Below are 16,367 nucleotides of genomic sequence, written 5' to 3' on the forward strand. Positions count from 1 at the left end.
ACTAGCATCCGCGGCCAATGGAGGTGTGGTCGCCGGACGGTCTTTGCAAGAAATACCTCTGCCTGTTGTGATGTTCAAAAACAAAGTGAATGTCTCGATTGACGGAATACCGAACATGGCGTTAGTTGATACTGGGGCGACTGTGGCTGTGATGAGCCTCGCTTTCGAAAACCGTCTAGGCCACAGAGTTATCTTTTCTTGGAACGACGGTATTACCTTTCGTGGAGTAGGCGCCGAGTGGCTTCAACCCATTGTTGTTTGTGCTGTGAGTGTTTTGTTGGCTGGGAAAGTGTTTGTGTCGGAATTCCTTGTTCTTTCTCGTTGTTCGCACGATGTTATTCTTGGTATAGATTTTCTTGAACAGTGCGGCGCTTCCGTTGACTGTGGTTCTGGCAAAATATCATTCAGCAAGTTATTTATGTCAGCACAGTCCGAACAAAGCTCGGGTTGTGAAGACAGGGACACAGACACTCTCAGTGTTCTTGATGAAGTGATTGCACCATCGTGGTGCCTGACGCCCGTTCGTGTTTCTGCAACTACTGTGGATGCTGATTGTGTTGACCTTGTAGTTAGGCCTCTCCGCATAAGCTGTGCTAAAAAAGATATACTTGTGCCCTGCTCTGTCGTGTGCATGACAAAGGGAGTCGCCACATTGTGGGCGCTGAACTGTTCCGCCGCGCCGGTTCTCCTTCCTCGCGGTATGAAAATCGCTCTCTTCGATAAAACCGCATGTAGCTGAATAGCGGCACTAACTACGGACGTTTCTACAGCTTGCTCTCCTTGCGATAATCGCCATTCTGAAGAACTAATGCTCGGCATGATCAGCAAGGCTCTCGGAACATCGGAACGGCAAGCACTGGTACAGGTCCTTGCCAGACATGAGGCTGCATTCGACTTCACGCATGGAGATGCACCCCTTCATTTACCGTCGTCCCGCGCTCGCCACAGAATAGATACCGGCTCAGCACACCCCATCCGCCGGAAGCCCTACCGAGTGTGATCGTCCGAGCGCAAAGTTATTGCAGAGCAAGTGTCGTTCAAGAGTCGTGTAGTCCATGGGCAGCCCCAGTAATCCTGCTGCCAAAAAGAAGATGGCTCCTGGAGATTCTGCGTGGACTACAGACATCTAAATGCAGTGATGAAGAAGGATCTATTTCCACTACCGCGAATCGATGACGTCATTGATTGCTTATACGCTGCTTCTTACTTCTCAACACTTGATTTGTGATCGGGGTATTGGCAAATACCTATGGACCCTGCCGACAAGGAAAAGACCGCTTTCGTGACTCCAGACGGCCTATTCAAATTTAATGTTATGCCTTTTGGCCTTTGCAATGCTCCTGCCACCTTTGAAAGATTCATGGACACAGTACTACGTGGTCTAAAGTGGGAGATATGCATGTGTTACCTCGATGATGTTGTAATCTTTGAACGCACATTTGAAGAAAATAACGAACGCCTCAGCCTCTTTCTCGGCTGCATTGAGAAAGCTGGACTGGTTCTAAACTCAAAAAAGTGTCGGTTCGGCGAACGTCAAACACTGGTCCTGGGGCACTTAGTCGACAAGGATGGTGTGAGACCCGATCCTCGTAAGATTGAAGCGGTGAGCTCCTTAAAGCCACCGCAGTCAGCACGAGAACTCCGCTAATTCATTGGCCTATGTTCGTATTTTCGTCGTTTTGTTCCCCGGTTTGCCGACATCGTTTACCCGTTAACAAGTATTTTGCGACAAAATGCATCCTTCAATTGGACACCAGAGTGTGACGCATCATTCTCTCAACTGAAGTTTATACTAACGTCAGCACCCCTCTTGCGTCACTTCGATCCATCTTGCCCGACTGAAGTTCACACTGATGCTAGTGGAACCGGGATAGGAGCGGTGGTTGTACAACGTCACAGTGGCGCCGAACTTGTCGCATATGCCAGCCGTTGCATCAGCAAATCTGAACACGGATACGGTTACGGAACAGGAATGCCCGGCAGCCGTTTTCGCCATACAAAAGTTTCGGTGTTATATTTACGGTAGGCCATTCAAGATTATCACCGACCACCATTCTTTATGCTGGCTGGTCGGTTTGCGTGATCCCTCTGGTCGCCTCGCACGTTGGGCGCTGCGCCTTCAGGAATACGACTTTGTGGTATTGTACAAGAGTGGCTGTCGTCACGCTGACGCAGGCTGCCTCTCTCGGATTCCTCTTGCGACTGCCGACTGCGATGCTGAGAATTTTGACGACTGTCTCGCTGCTGTTACTTCTACGTTTCCTGACGCGGCAGACTTTCAGCGAGAACAACGGAATGATGTTACGCTCGATCCGCTTTTTGTCGCCGCCCGTACTTCTAAAGGCACCGGTCGCTTGACTGTCCGTGATAAACTGCTCTACAAAACTAATTACTCCGGTCATGGAGCGCGTTTTCTGCTTGTTTTCCCTGAGAATGTCCGCTCCGCCCTTCTACGCGCCACGCATGACGATGTGACATCCGGCCGTTTCGGCTTCGTACGAACGCTAAACCGCACGCAGGAGCCCTTTTACTGGCCCAAGATGTACGAAACAGCCAAGCGCTATGTCGCTAGTTGCGAAACGTGCCAACGTCACAAGCGACCGACCACCGCAGCCCTGGATCCTCTTCGGCCATTAACACCGCCCAGTACGCCGTTCGAGCAACTAGGCATTGACCTTTTGGGTCCATTCCCGTTATCTAACAAGACCCGTTGGATAATTGTCTGCGTAGACCATCTTACACGGTATGCAGAAACTACAGCCATACCGTCTTCTGCCGCTGCTTGCGTGGGCGTCTTCATGCTGCATTCCGTGGTCCTTCGTCATGGCCCACCACGTGTCATCATCAGCGACCGTGGTCGCCAGTTCACAGCTGATGCCATTGAAGAGTTACTTCGTTTGTGCACTTCACAGCTCCGTCATTCCACACCGTATCATCCACAGATCAATGGCCGCGTTGAAAGGACGAACAGAACGCTGACCAACATGCTTGCCATGTACGTCTCCTGCAATCATGATAACTGGGACGACGTGCTTCCATTCACCACTTACGCATACAACACGGCGAAACACAAAACCACGAACTACAGCCCATTTCATCTCTTGTATGCAAGGTTACCGCGAAGCCCTCTGGACACTTTCTTACCCTTCGTACTGCACAGTGACGACTCTGTATCAAAGACTTTGTGTCTCGCCGAAGAAGCCCGTCGAATAGCTCGTCTTCGTACTCTGGCCTCGCAAAGTCGTTCGAAAGAGCGATACGACGACCGTCACGTACAAGTATCGTTGGAAAAAGGTGACTTGGTTCTTCTTTGGACACCGCAACGCAAGCGTGGATTGTGCCAAAAGTTCTTGTCACAATATTCAGGCCCATTTGTAGTCGTAGACCGCCTGAGCGAACTCACTTACGTAATAGCTCGCCTCCTGTGCAATGGTCGGCGATCAAGCAGAACTCAGCTGACTCATATTGCTCGCCTGAAGACTTTCTACCCTGCTTGTACATCCTGACTCGCCCCACGGGCTTCGTCTGCTTGCGGAGAAATGTAACGGATACGAAAGGCGCGGACAAGAAGAGAGAAGAGAAGACGAAGAAAACGAAGAGTTTGAGAGGCCGGGCTGCGCTACGACCACGCTACGATCATCATCCATCGCCTGTAAATAAAACCATTTCTTCGCAACTCTTCGTAACAATATACTTAATCTGCCCGACTCCCTCCCAACATTTGAGACGCCCTATTCCCGCTCGTGGATAGACGTGACCTTGGTGTCTCTCAATTGTAGGCGGTGGGTACCGTTGGTCCGTCTTGGACGAGGACTCCTTATCGGACCACCGATACATTGAGTTTACGCTGAGCGATGCCGCGAGCGCGCCCGAGTGGCGGCTCACCAACTACGCTCGAGCGCAGATCTTGGAGATTCTCAGCCGCGATCCCTGGTTCCATCATATATGTCGCTGCCGCTTCTCGTCGGGTTGGATGCTCGACGCCGCGGTTCAGTGATTCTATAGCACATATAACACCTTATGCAAGCGGTGCGCCCGGAAGCCACAGCCCCGTAGTGAGGGCGCCAAGACGTGGTGGACGCCTCAGTTGACTGCGGAACGGTCGCGAGTGCGCGCGATGCGCAAGCGCTATCAGCGCGTACGTGACCCTGCCTTGCGCGAGGTGTTTAGATTACAGTACGCACAGGCGTTCGCAGCGCATAAGCGCAGCCTCCGTTGCGCGAAAGACGCCGCCGACCGAGCACTGTGCTCGTATATCACGTCGCGCAACCTCTTCGGCCGGCATTTCCAGTCAGCGTTTGCCTAGCTGCGCCCTATAACCTGCATTCCCCCGCTCGAGACCCCGGACGGCGCCCTTACCACCTCGATCCAGGCATCAGCGGCGCTTTTATTGCGCACTCACGTTGCGGTTGACGATCCCGCGGCGGACAACGACTACCACAGCCGCATTCGCGCGATCGCGCACTCTCCTTATCCAGAGGCACCCAATGATCATCCTTTCACCTTACCGGAGGTCGAGCACTCCCTACTTCTGGGCAACCTGCGCGTGGTGCCGGGGCTAGATGGGCTGACGGGCATGTTTGTGCAAAATCTTTCTCAGATCCATCCTCACTTCTTCTTACACATCTTTAACGCCGCTCTTCGATTAGGACACTTTCCCTCTAACTGGAAGGCGGGTCGAATAATTTTTATTCTCAAGCCTGGCCGCCCCCCCCCCCCTCATCTTCCGTCAGCCTATCGTCCGATAGTAATGAATTCACTTTTCGTAAAATTCTGGAACGCCTACTTAATTCTCGCCTCTATTATATTCTTCACTCTCGTCACCTGATCCACAAAAACCAATTTAGCTTTACCCATGCCCGGAGTGCACCGATGGCCCTATACGCCCTAAAGCACCGGCTCAGTGCACTTAAGGCCGCCAAGACGCCCGCAGTGTTAATTTCACTGGATTTTATGGGCGCCTTTGACAGTGTCTGGCACTAGCCGTGTTGTTTTTTCTGCGCAAGCACCGCTGCCCGACGAACTTATATCGCCTCCTCCAATCATTTCTTACTGATCGGACGGTCGCCCTCCGGAGTAAGGCTAAGGACATCTCGGCTCGCCCTTACATCGGCAGTCCGCAGGGATCGCCTCTTAGCCCTCTGCTATGGAATTTGATAACTCATTCCTTACTATGTCTTCCGCATCCATAGGGCGTGCATATACAGGCTTACGCTGATGACACCGTTGTATTACTCTCTGGCTCGTCGCGACTGCAGTTGCAGGCTTTAGCAGAATGGCTCTTAACCTTGGTTAGCGATTGGGCCAGGCAAAACAAGGAGAAAATCAGCGAATCAAAATCTTTCTTTGTCTTTTTCAACAACGGGCACATTGGTACATCTAAGCGCCGTCCGTCTATCTGACTGGATGGCACTTTTCTAAAACATCAGGACCACATTAAACTCTTCGGCGTGGTCTTCGATGACAAACTGAACTTTCACGCCCACGTTGATTTTCTAAAGACTAAAGCCGAGATAATGGTTACTCGATTGCTAAATTTCATTCGCATGCATTTTATGCTGCACCCAGTACTTCTACGTCGATTATATAAACAGGTTCTGCTGCCTGCGATTGCATACGCGTCCCCGGTATGGTAGTCTCCTTTCCCGACGACGCATCTCCAGACGCGCGTCCTATGGGTGCAACGATCGTTAATGACCGCGTTAACAAGCGCATACCACACAACCAGGACTTCCGCCCTACACATATTGGCCCACTCTCCGCCTCTTACGGTAGAATTAGAACGCCTCAACGCGGAGTTCTTGTTCAAGCCCCCTCAGATCACGCACTACGAGTCTGACACGTTTCACCCAAGCGACATTGACTCTCCGTTTAATCGATGGTCCCACCACCCGCGCGAAACTTGTCGTTACATGTTCACGCGCCTCACCCCAGCTGACGCCACTAGAATCGCTGCCCGCTCAGCTTTCCCTGCATATACTGACGGCGCGTTTACGAGTGTCTCGGCGGGTGCGGCATTTGTTGCATTTAACCCTAACGGACGCTTGACAGCTGTACGAAAATTCAGGGTAATCAACGTCCCAAGTGCGTATAGCGCCGAGGCTGTCACCTTCGCCGAGGCGCTCGGGTACATAGCTTCGCTGCCGGCCAGAGCTCCTGTCCATATCTACACGGACTGCCTCTCTTTACTGTCCGCGATATCGCATCTTCACGACACAGACTCCCGAGTATGGGCGTGCAAACAAGCGCTCACCTTGCTCGCTCGAGAGGGCCGGCGGGCATACCTGCACTACGTCCCTGGGCACAGGGGCGCGGTGGGTAACGAGTTGGCAGACACCGCTGCAGCGTCGGCGGCTCGAACGGGCCTCCTCCGCAATGCAGCGGCGTCCATCAAAACGGTACGCGCACGCTTTCATCGCATCGCGCAAAACCAATGGAGTGGCTATTGGCAGCGAGAGGGTTCCAACACACACCTCTACCACAGCGTTCCAAGTCTACACACTATACCCAATTGGTTTCCGCCGAATAAACTTCTCGGACAATTATTTACCGGGCACGGACATTTTATATCATACTTACACAGATTTAACGTCCGCGCTTCAAACGTGTGCGCGTGTGGCGCTGTGTGCGATGACGTGTCGCACTATCTTACCACCTGCCTCCACACTGCGCACGTTGTTCGAGAATTATGTGACGAAGCCCACGTGCAGTCATTGACTCCGGACAAATACGCTGGTCTTCTAAATTCTTGACGCTCGCGAGCCTTACTTCTTCGACTAGCACGACTGGCCGTCCTTTCTGTATCCCCTTCCTCTCCTCCTTCCAGCATTCCCGACGCCTCATAACTAGACCATATCATTCCTATACTCTCTTCATTCTTTTATTTCATGTTACTTTTGCATGTTTGCTTGTGACAAGTGCACTGATTTAGCCTACCATTGGCCAGCTTCCCCGTGTCAGCTGGCCCTAGCTGCATGCGCCATCATTCATTTTACTCATTTCCTAATTTCTACCTTCCGCGGCTACGCCCTATCTCCTTTCCTGCCTGCGTGGCCATCCCTTGCTTCTTATATGCTCTCTGGCCATTCTCACTACATGTCCTTAGCCACATGTGCAGACAATGGCATCGGCTCCACCTGCCTGGCCATCTTTCTGGGACGCCTGAGACAATCTTGAGCTCTGCTGACATCAACTGCATACCTTTGGCTCACCCGAGCCCAAGGCATCGGATCCACCGGCCTGGCCATTTATTGACGCCTGGTGTTCAACTCTTGCTGCATCAACTGCCTATCACTCGGCGTCATCGACATCACCACAGCTTGAACATCAAGTTTCAAAGAGAACTCCATGTCTCCGGCTTGCCTGCGGTGCAGCCCAGGCCATTGGCTTCACCTGCTAGGCATCCTGATCCCGACGCCTAGTGTAGCCATCTTGTTGAGTCATGCTAGTACCAACGGGCTGCCCCTGGCCTACCCCGAGGAGCGACCGCTAAGACCTGCAGCATCTACGACCAGCCATGTAGGCTACACGCGCCTACCATGCCACGGGCATACGGCAGATCACTTTGCCCACTCGACATGCTGTAAATCAATAAAATTAGCCCGTGCTGCGGGTGGGTGGTTGGGGGGGGGGGGGGGGGGGGGGGTTTGTTGGATTTTTTCATTAGGAGCACATTATACAATATGCGCCTAAATACTTGTCCTAGCCATGATACTTACCTCTTTATTTTCATAACCTATACAGGCTTGCCTCCAATTTCTTTTATTTATCTAATTGGCTTTTATATAAATTCTATTTGGGGTAGCATAAGCTTCCCCATTTAATTTATTTTTATTGGTTTACGCCTGCTATACCTAACTGGTGGTGCGCGCTTCCCCACTTTATTTTTATTTATTTTTACCTATTGGGGACACACAAAGCCATACTGTTTGTTGAGGCGTGAACTCACTACGCACGTAAGAGTGTCACAATATTATTTAACCAAATATATGTTTAGCTGAACATGGAATTAATTTTACAAGAGGTGGCCGTATTGCATACCAGATGCAGATGTGCTGCTGGCCTCTTCATATTTAGTTAAGCTGCAAAGCATTAAAACCACTCCATCTCTACTCAATCACAAGCACACAGACCTGAACAGCTGCAAGGAAGGAAGGTCATAAGCTTTACAAAGTACTAAGAAAGGCTTTGGCAGCATGCTTTACTTAAATAATGGCGCTTTACGCGCCAATACCACGGTCTGATTAAGAGGCATGCCGTGTTGGGGCATTCCGGAAATTCGGATCACCTGGGGTTCCTTAGAGTACACACCTGGAGTTCTTTAACGTACACCTAAATCTAAATACACGGGTGTTTTTGCCTTATGCCCCCATCAATATGCGGCCACCTAGGCCAAGATATTCTTAACATCTAAAATGTGTCCCTCAGTGCCGGGTACAGGTTTACGAGGCTCCTTGCAGGAACATTGCACAATTTATTTGGGCACCTGATGTTAAGAAAAGCATGCATCAACATTCTACATAAAACAATACACAAAAAACAATATGCACCAGCACTGTAGGGCAACCATTTCCACGAAATTATATCAAACAGTTGAACTGTATAATTCATCAGATGGGAGAACTTAAGTAAACTGCACCATGAAAGCATTAGGTGCGTGACGAGACCGAGGTTATAAAACTGTTTGGATGGATTTGAAACAGGACAGGGGTAACATTTAATCCTTTTTTCCTGCAATAGCCAAGATAAACTGATAATCATAACCAGAGTTCACAAGCTCTTAAAATAATTTTACCTAACAAAATGTTATAAAAGGTTTTAATTATTATTCCAAATTAGCTTGTTGCTAAAACATGCACACAAGGGAAAATTAGCCATGGATACAAACTTGAAGGAGCATCGCCTATAAGAATTTAACAGGACTGCATATTAAGCTAGTTGTTGATTCATTATCGTGAGTGTATAGCGCAAAGGTTAAACGAGGACGTAGACACAAACCCTGGCTACCAGTAGAATTTTCATTTTCGAATTTACGCAACATACTGATATCATCATCATCACCATCATCATCCTATTCATGTCCACTGCAGGACGAAGGCCTCTCCCTGCGATCTCCAATTACCCCTGTCCTGCGCAAACCGACTCCTAATAGCACCCGCAAATTTCCTAATTTCTTCGCACCACCTAGTCTTCTGCCGTCCTCTACTGCGCTTCCCTTCTCTTGGTACCGATTCTGTTACCCCAGTGGTCCAACGGTTATCTAGTCTGCGCACAACATGACCTGCCCAGCGCCAATTTTTCTCTTAATGTGTAATAGGAGTATCGTCTATGCCCGTTTCCTCTCTGATCAAAACTGCTCTCTTTCTGTCTCTTGAAGTTATACCTAGCATTGTTCGTTCCATCGCTCTTTGCGTGGTCCTTAACTTGTTTTCGAGCTTCTTTGTCAACCTCCAAGTCTCTGCACCGTAAGTCAGCACCGGTAAAATGCACTGATTGTATACTTTCCTTTTCAATGATAACGGTAAGCTCCCATTCAGGAGTTCACGATGTCTGCCGTATGCGATCCAACCCATTTTTATTCTTCTGTGAATTTCCTTCTCATGGTTTGGGTTACCTGTGATTAGTTGACCTAGGTAACCGTACTCATCCATAGACTCTAGAGGCTGACCTGCGATCTTGAAATCTTCTTCCCTTGCCAGGTTATTTATCATTATCGCTGTCTTCTATAAAAATCTTCAGTCCAACTCTTACACTTTCACTGTTAAGGTCCTCAATCATTTGTTCTAACTCGTCTGCGTTGTTGCTGAGTAGAACAATGCCATCGGCGAACCGAAGGCTGTTGAGGTATTCGCCGTCGATCTTTACTCCTAAGCCTTCCCAGTTTAATAGCTTGAATACTTCTTGTAGACACGCAGTAAGTAGCATTGGAGAAATTGTGTCTCCTTGTCTGACTCCTTTCTTTATCGGTATCTTCCTAGTTTTCTCATGTAGAATTAAGGTGGCTGTAGAATCGCTGTAGAAATTGCTACGGGATAGTATTTCCAATGATGAAGAGCCGAGCAGTAAGAAGACGACGACGACGATTGGAAGCTAGCGCGGGCTGTTGCCTCTTGGCCAACTGCGGCGTATTGCCTTGTAAATATACTTGTGAATAGCTTTTAGTCAGTGTCTTCCTACGTAACAAATCTGGTGGAGGTGGACGTTATCTGTATCTCGTCACGGAGCTTCGCAGTCGACGGTTCGTCGAGCGTTCCTTCATGGCTCCCGGCGACGACAACTCGACTCCGCCGGTTCCGACACCTGCTGCCACTTCGACGACCTACATCACTCTCTCCGCTCCCCGAGATCCTGGCGTATTCACGGCAAAAGATGGGGAAGACGTCGAGGACTGGATCAGCCTGTACGAACACGTAAGCCGCAATAACCGCTGGGACCCTACTATATGCTCGCCAACGTAGTCTTTTACCTCGGTGGCACACCTCGAGTTTGGTATCGGACGCACGAAGATGAGCTGACCAGTTGGGATTCGCTTAAGCAAAAGCTTAAGGTTGTTCGGCAACCCGTACGGTCGCCAACTTGCCGCGCAGAAGGCGCTTTCGGTCGTGTGCAGACGTTAACGGAGCCCTACGTCACGTACATTCAGGATGTCTTGGCTCTGTGCAGCAAAGTTGACGCACACATGACTGAGTCCGACAAGGTCTCCCACATCCTCAAAGGCATTGCCAATGACGCCTCCAACTTGCTCGTATTTAACCACTTGGCGACAGTGGATGCAGTTATAAAAGAGTGCCGCCGCCTGAAACTCGCTAAAAGCCAACGTATCGACTAACAGTTTGCCCGTCTGCCCAACACCCCAGCGACACCTTCCTGTGCCGAAGCTCCTCGTCTCAAAAACACTGGCGATGTTACCAGGATTGTCCGGCGTGAGATCGAGGTCGTCTATCCGGCTGCCAACGACTCCAACCCCTCCAATGCACCTGCAGTCACTGTTTCCCTGATCCAGGCAGTTGTCCGCCAGGAGCTTGCCCACATGGGCATTCACACCATCTGCTCGGCTGATCGCCCTGATAGCCGCCCGGCTTCTTCGATCCCACCCGGTCCCGCACCTTCTTACCCACCACGTTTCCGCAACCCCTCTGAATGGCGCACTGCAGACGACAAGCCAATTTGTTTTGACTGCCATCGAATTGGGCACATTTCTCGGCACTGTCGCAGTAGCTGGAGTTCCCTGAACGAGTCTACATATACTGCCTACTCTCGCCCCCAGGTGGCCTTTCTCGTCCCTAGGCTGCCCGCTCAGATAATGCCGCCACCGATTCTGCTGCCCCGAACCACCCCTATTCTCGTTCGCCTTCGCCCCAACGACGTCAATCTCGCTCCCCCCAGCCCCGTCGCTCCTATTCGCCGACCGTCGCTCCTATTCGCAGACTCCCTTCGGACGCCGCTCCCAGCCGGAAAACTTGACGGCGCAGCGCCTTGAGGTGACGCTGCATTGCTCCCTACGCCGCCAAATCCTCTCCTGACGTCACCCACTCATCTGAACCTTCTTGACGTGCAAGTCGACGGTGTTCCTGTATCTGCTCTCATAGACACTGGGGCGCATTTGTCGGTAATGAGCGCTGACCTTCGTAACCGGCTGAGGAAAATAATCACGCCCGCCACGACGCCTGTTGTCCGTGTCGCCGATAGTGGAACAGCCCCTGTAATTGGTATGTGTGCCGCCCGCGTCTCCTTTGCCGATCGCTCCACTACCGTGCTATTCACAGTCATCGCTCACTGTCCAACCGACATCATCCTCTGCTTAGACTTCCTCTCCGCACATTCTGCTCTCATCGCTTGCTCCGCCAGTACTCTCCGCCTCGACCTGCCTGTTCTGGATCCCGCTGAACAACACCCTGCTCGCCTCAGTTCCGTCGACTTAGTTCGCTTGCCACCTTCGGCACTGACTTACGTTGACTACGTGTCATCCCCACCAGTCCCTGATGGTCAATACATCGCGGCTCCTATGCAAGACGTCCTGCTTACACACGGGATCACAGTACCTCATACAGTTTTATCTATTACGGTGAATTGCGTCTGCCTGCCAGTGGTCAATTTTGGCTTGACGACACAAGTGTTGCTACGCGGAATGTCTCTGACCCAACTTTGCTCATTCGAGGATAACTCTGTAGCATCGATTTCAGTACACGAGAATTCAGCCGATCCTCCTCTACCATCGCAGTCGGCAACTTGTACCATCGCCAACTTACAGAAAATGATTGCACCCGACATGCCGTCCGAGCACGCTCCTGCGCTCTACCGCGTTCTGATTTCCTAAAAACATATTTTTGACTTTAACGATCGCCTTTTGGCCCAAACAACAGCTGTTAAACATCGCATTAATACCGGCGATGCCCCTCCTATTCATCGCTGCCCGTATCGAGTATCACCGGCTGAGCGTCGAGTTATTCACACCGAAGTTCGCCAAATGCTTGCCAAGAACATTATTGAACCGTCATATAGTATATGGGCGTCACCTGTTGTGCTGGTAAAAAAGAAGGATGGCTCATGACGCTTTTGCGTGGATTATTGGCACCTTAACAGGGTTACAAAAAAGGACGTGTATCCCCTGCCTCGAATTGATGACGCCCTTGACTGCCTCCACGGTGCTCGCTATTTCTCCTCTATTGACCATCGCTCCGGCTATTGGCACATTGCCGTGGACGATCTCGACCGCGAGAAGACTGCCTTTGTAACACCCGACGGTCTTTATCAATTCAAAGTGATGCCGTTCGGTCTATGTAACGCTCCTGCCACTTTTGAACGTTTGATGGAATCCCTTCTTCACGGTTTCAAATGGTCCACGTGCCTGTGCTACTTGGACGACGTTATAGTATTCTCCCCAACATTCACTACGCACCTCGAGCGCCTCTCAGTAGTCCTGGACGTTTTTCGGCGAGCCGGTCTGCAACTCAACGCATCGAAGTGCCAATTCGGCCGTCGCCAGATTACCGTCCTTGGACATCTCGTTGACGCGAACGGAGTGCAACCGGACCTAGGCAAGATCCATGCTGTTACGCGCTACCCTGTTCCAAAGTGTGTGAAGGATGTGCGCAGCTTCATCGGCCTTTGCTCGTACTTCCGCCATTTCGTGGAAAATTTCGCGGCCATAGCACGACCACTAACCGAGCTTTTGAAAAAAGACGCCCCTTTCCAGTGGGGCGATAACGACATCGATCCTTCTGCGCCCATTTCGATCCTTCTGCGCCTACCGAAGTCCGTACTCATGCCAGCGGTCACGGAATTGGCCCAGTACTGGCACAACGCCAGCGTGGCCACGACCGTGTTATCGCTTACGCCAGCAGGCTCCTCCCACCCGCGGAGCGCCACTATTCCATCACTGAGCGTGAGTGTCGAGCCCTAGTTTGGGCGGTTGCGAAGTTCCGCCCATACTTATATGGCCAACCCTTTTCCGTTATCGCAGACCATTACACGCTTTGCTGGTTATGCTCATTGAAAGACCCTACAGGAAGACTTGGTCGCTGTGCCTTACGCCTCCAAGAATATTCGTTCTCTGTCACCTACAAACCTGGCCGACTACACAAGGACGCTGACTGCCTGTCTCGCTACCCGGTAGACGAGCTTGACGACAACGACAGTGGTACCGCCGACGGCATTTTCTCTGTGTCTGCCTTCGCTAACATCGCCGATGAGCAGTACCGAGACCAATAGCTGCGAGTACTCATCGAGCATCTGCGCTCTACACCTACCGACGCATCCGTTCGCCGATATGTCCCCAGGGCGGCATTCTGTACCGAAGGAACTTCCTCCCTGATGGCGCTGATCTTCTTGTCGTGCCAAAACATCTACGACAGACTGTGCTCTTTGACATGCATGACGCACCCACTGCAGGACATCTTGGGGTAACCCGCACGTACGACCGCGTCTGCCGCCGCTTCTATTGGCCTGGTCTCGCTCGCTCCGTCCGACTCTATGTTGCTGCCTGTGATCCCTGCCAGCGTCGGAAAACACCTCAGGTGCTACCTTCCGGTCATCTCCAGCCGATCACCGCCCCTGTGGAACCGTTCTTTTGTGATGGATTAGACCTCCTCGGTCCCTTTCCCACGTCTTCCTCTGGGAACAAATGGGTAGCCGTCGCAACTGATTACGCCACCCGATACGCTATCACGCGGGCTCTCCCTACTAGTTGCGCCACGGACGTCGCGGACTTTCTCTTGCGTGACATTAACTTAGTGCATGGCGCCCCGCGACAGCTGCTTACTGACCGTGGTCCTAACTTCCTCTCGAAAGTTATCGCCGACATTGTGCGTTCCTGCTATATTAAACACAAGCTGACTACCTCATACCATCCTCAAACCAATGGCCTGACAGAGCGGTTAAACCGTACTCTTACCGACATGCTGTCCAAGTACGTTTCGAAGGACCACCACGACTGGGACGTTGCCCTTCCTTACGTCACATTTGCTTATAATTCTTCCCGGCATGACACCGCCTGATTTTCTCCATTTTATCTACTCTACGGTCGCGAGCCGACCTTGCCCCTTGTCACGGTACTTCCTCCTGCTGCGATCTCAACAACCGAGTATGCGCGCGACGCCATCGTCCTCGCCGACCATGCACGCCAGCTTGCCCGTGCTCGACTGATGGACTCGGAAACCACGCAGGAGCGTCAGTACAACGCCCGCCACCGCGATGTACAGTTTTCGCCTGGTGCACTCGTGCTCCTGTGGTCGCCCTCTCGTCACGTCGGACTTTCAGAAAAGCTCTTTTCGCGATACACAGGGCCCTACCGCGTGCTGCGCCAGGTGACGCCTGTGACGTACGAAATTGCTCCTGTGAGCTCAACCTCGTCATCTACTCTGGCATCTAGTGATGTCGTGCACGTCAGTAGGCTCAAGACCTACTACACTGCTTCAGAGTCCGGCCTTTAGTCGCTCCGGGACGGCGCTTTTGCCGCCGGGGGTAGTGCTACGGGATGGTATTTCCAATGGCGAAGAGCTGAGCAGTAAGAAGACGACGATTGGAAGCTAGCGCGGGCTATTGCCTCTTCGCCAACTGCGGCGTATTGCCTTGTAAATATACTTGTAAATAGCTTTTCGTTGGTGTCTTCCTACGTAACAATATTTTCTAGGGTATTTACATTGGCGGTCTGTACTCCTTGATTACGCAATACCTTTAAGACTGCTGGTATCTCTACTGAATGAAATGCTTTTTCGTAATCTGTGAAAGCCATATGGAGAGGTTTATTGTACTCGGCGGATTTCTGGATAACCTGGTTAATGACATGGATGTGATCCATTGTAGAGCAACTTTCTTGAAGCCAGCCTGCTCCCTTGTTTGGACAAGGGAGCAGGCTGGTAAGGACAACTAAATTCCATTGTTGTTCTTATTCCATTGGAGATTATTTTGGTAAATATTTTATATAATACTGGGAGTAAGCTAATGGGCCTATAATTTCTCAGTTCTTTCACGTCGCCCTTTTTGTGGATTATTATAATGTTTGCTCTGGTGAGGGAGTGCGTTACCGGTTCTGGTCACCGGGATCAGGCGACGCCCCAAGCCTGTTTTATGCAATTTTAACAACACGCGGATTTTTTTTAAATCCGGTGGAAAATTGTGTGGCACCGGGATTCGAACCACGGAACTCTTGCACGCGAGGCGGGTGTTCTACCTCTACGCCACCGCTGCCGGATTGGCCACCCGGGTGCAGTACTTGGCCACAACCTCCTATATGAACACAACAATCAAACCCCGGCCCTCAGTCCCCAGCAGCTGCGAAGCAACTGACCACGGCGGCGGTCAGACCTGCGACGAAGCAGAGGGTGCTAACAATTCCTGGCTCCGGACAGGCCGCCATTGGGATATGAACCTGGCAACGTTTAACGCTAGAAGGTTATCTAGTGAGGCGAGTCTAGCAGTGCTATTGGAGGAATTAGAGGGCAGTAAATGGTATATAATAGGGCTCAGTGAAGTTAGGAGGCCAGAAGAAGCATATACAGTGCTAAAAAGCGGGCACATCTTGTGCTACCGTGGCTTAGTGGAGAGACGAGAACTATGAGTCGAATTCCTGATTAATAAGAATATAGCTGGTAACATACAGGAATTCTATAGCATTAACGAGAGGGTGGCAGGCCTTGTTGTGAAACTTAATAAGAGGTACAAAATGAAGGTTGTACAGGTCTACGCCCCTACATCCAGGCATGATGACCAGGAAGTCGAAAGCTTCTATGAAGAAGTGGAATCGGCTATGGGTAAAGTCAAAACAAAATACACTATACTGATGGGCGACTTCAATGCCAAGGTAGGCAAGAAGCAGGCTGGATACAAGGCAGTGGGGGAATATGGCATAGGCACTAGGAATAGCAGGG

Source organism: Dermacentor variabilis, chromosome 8 (genome assembly GCF_050947875.1).
Source record: "Dermacentor variabilis isolate Ectoservices chromosome 8, ASM5094787v1, whole genome shotgun sequence".
Taxonomy (NCBI): Eukaryota; Metazoa; Arthropoda; class Arachnida; order Ixodida; family Ixodidae; genus Dermacentor; species Dermacentor variabilis.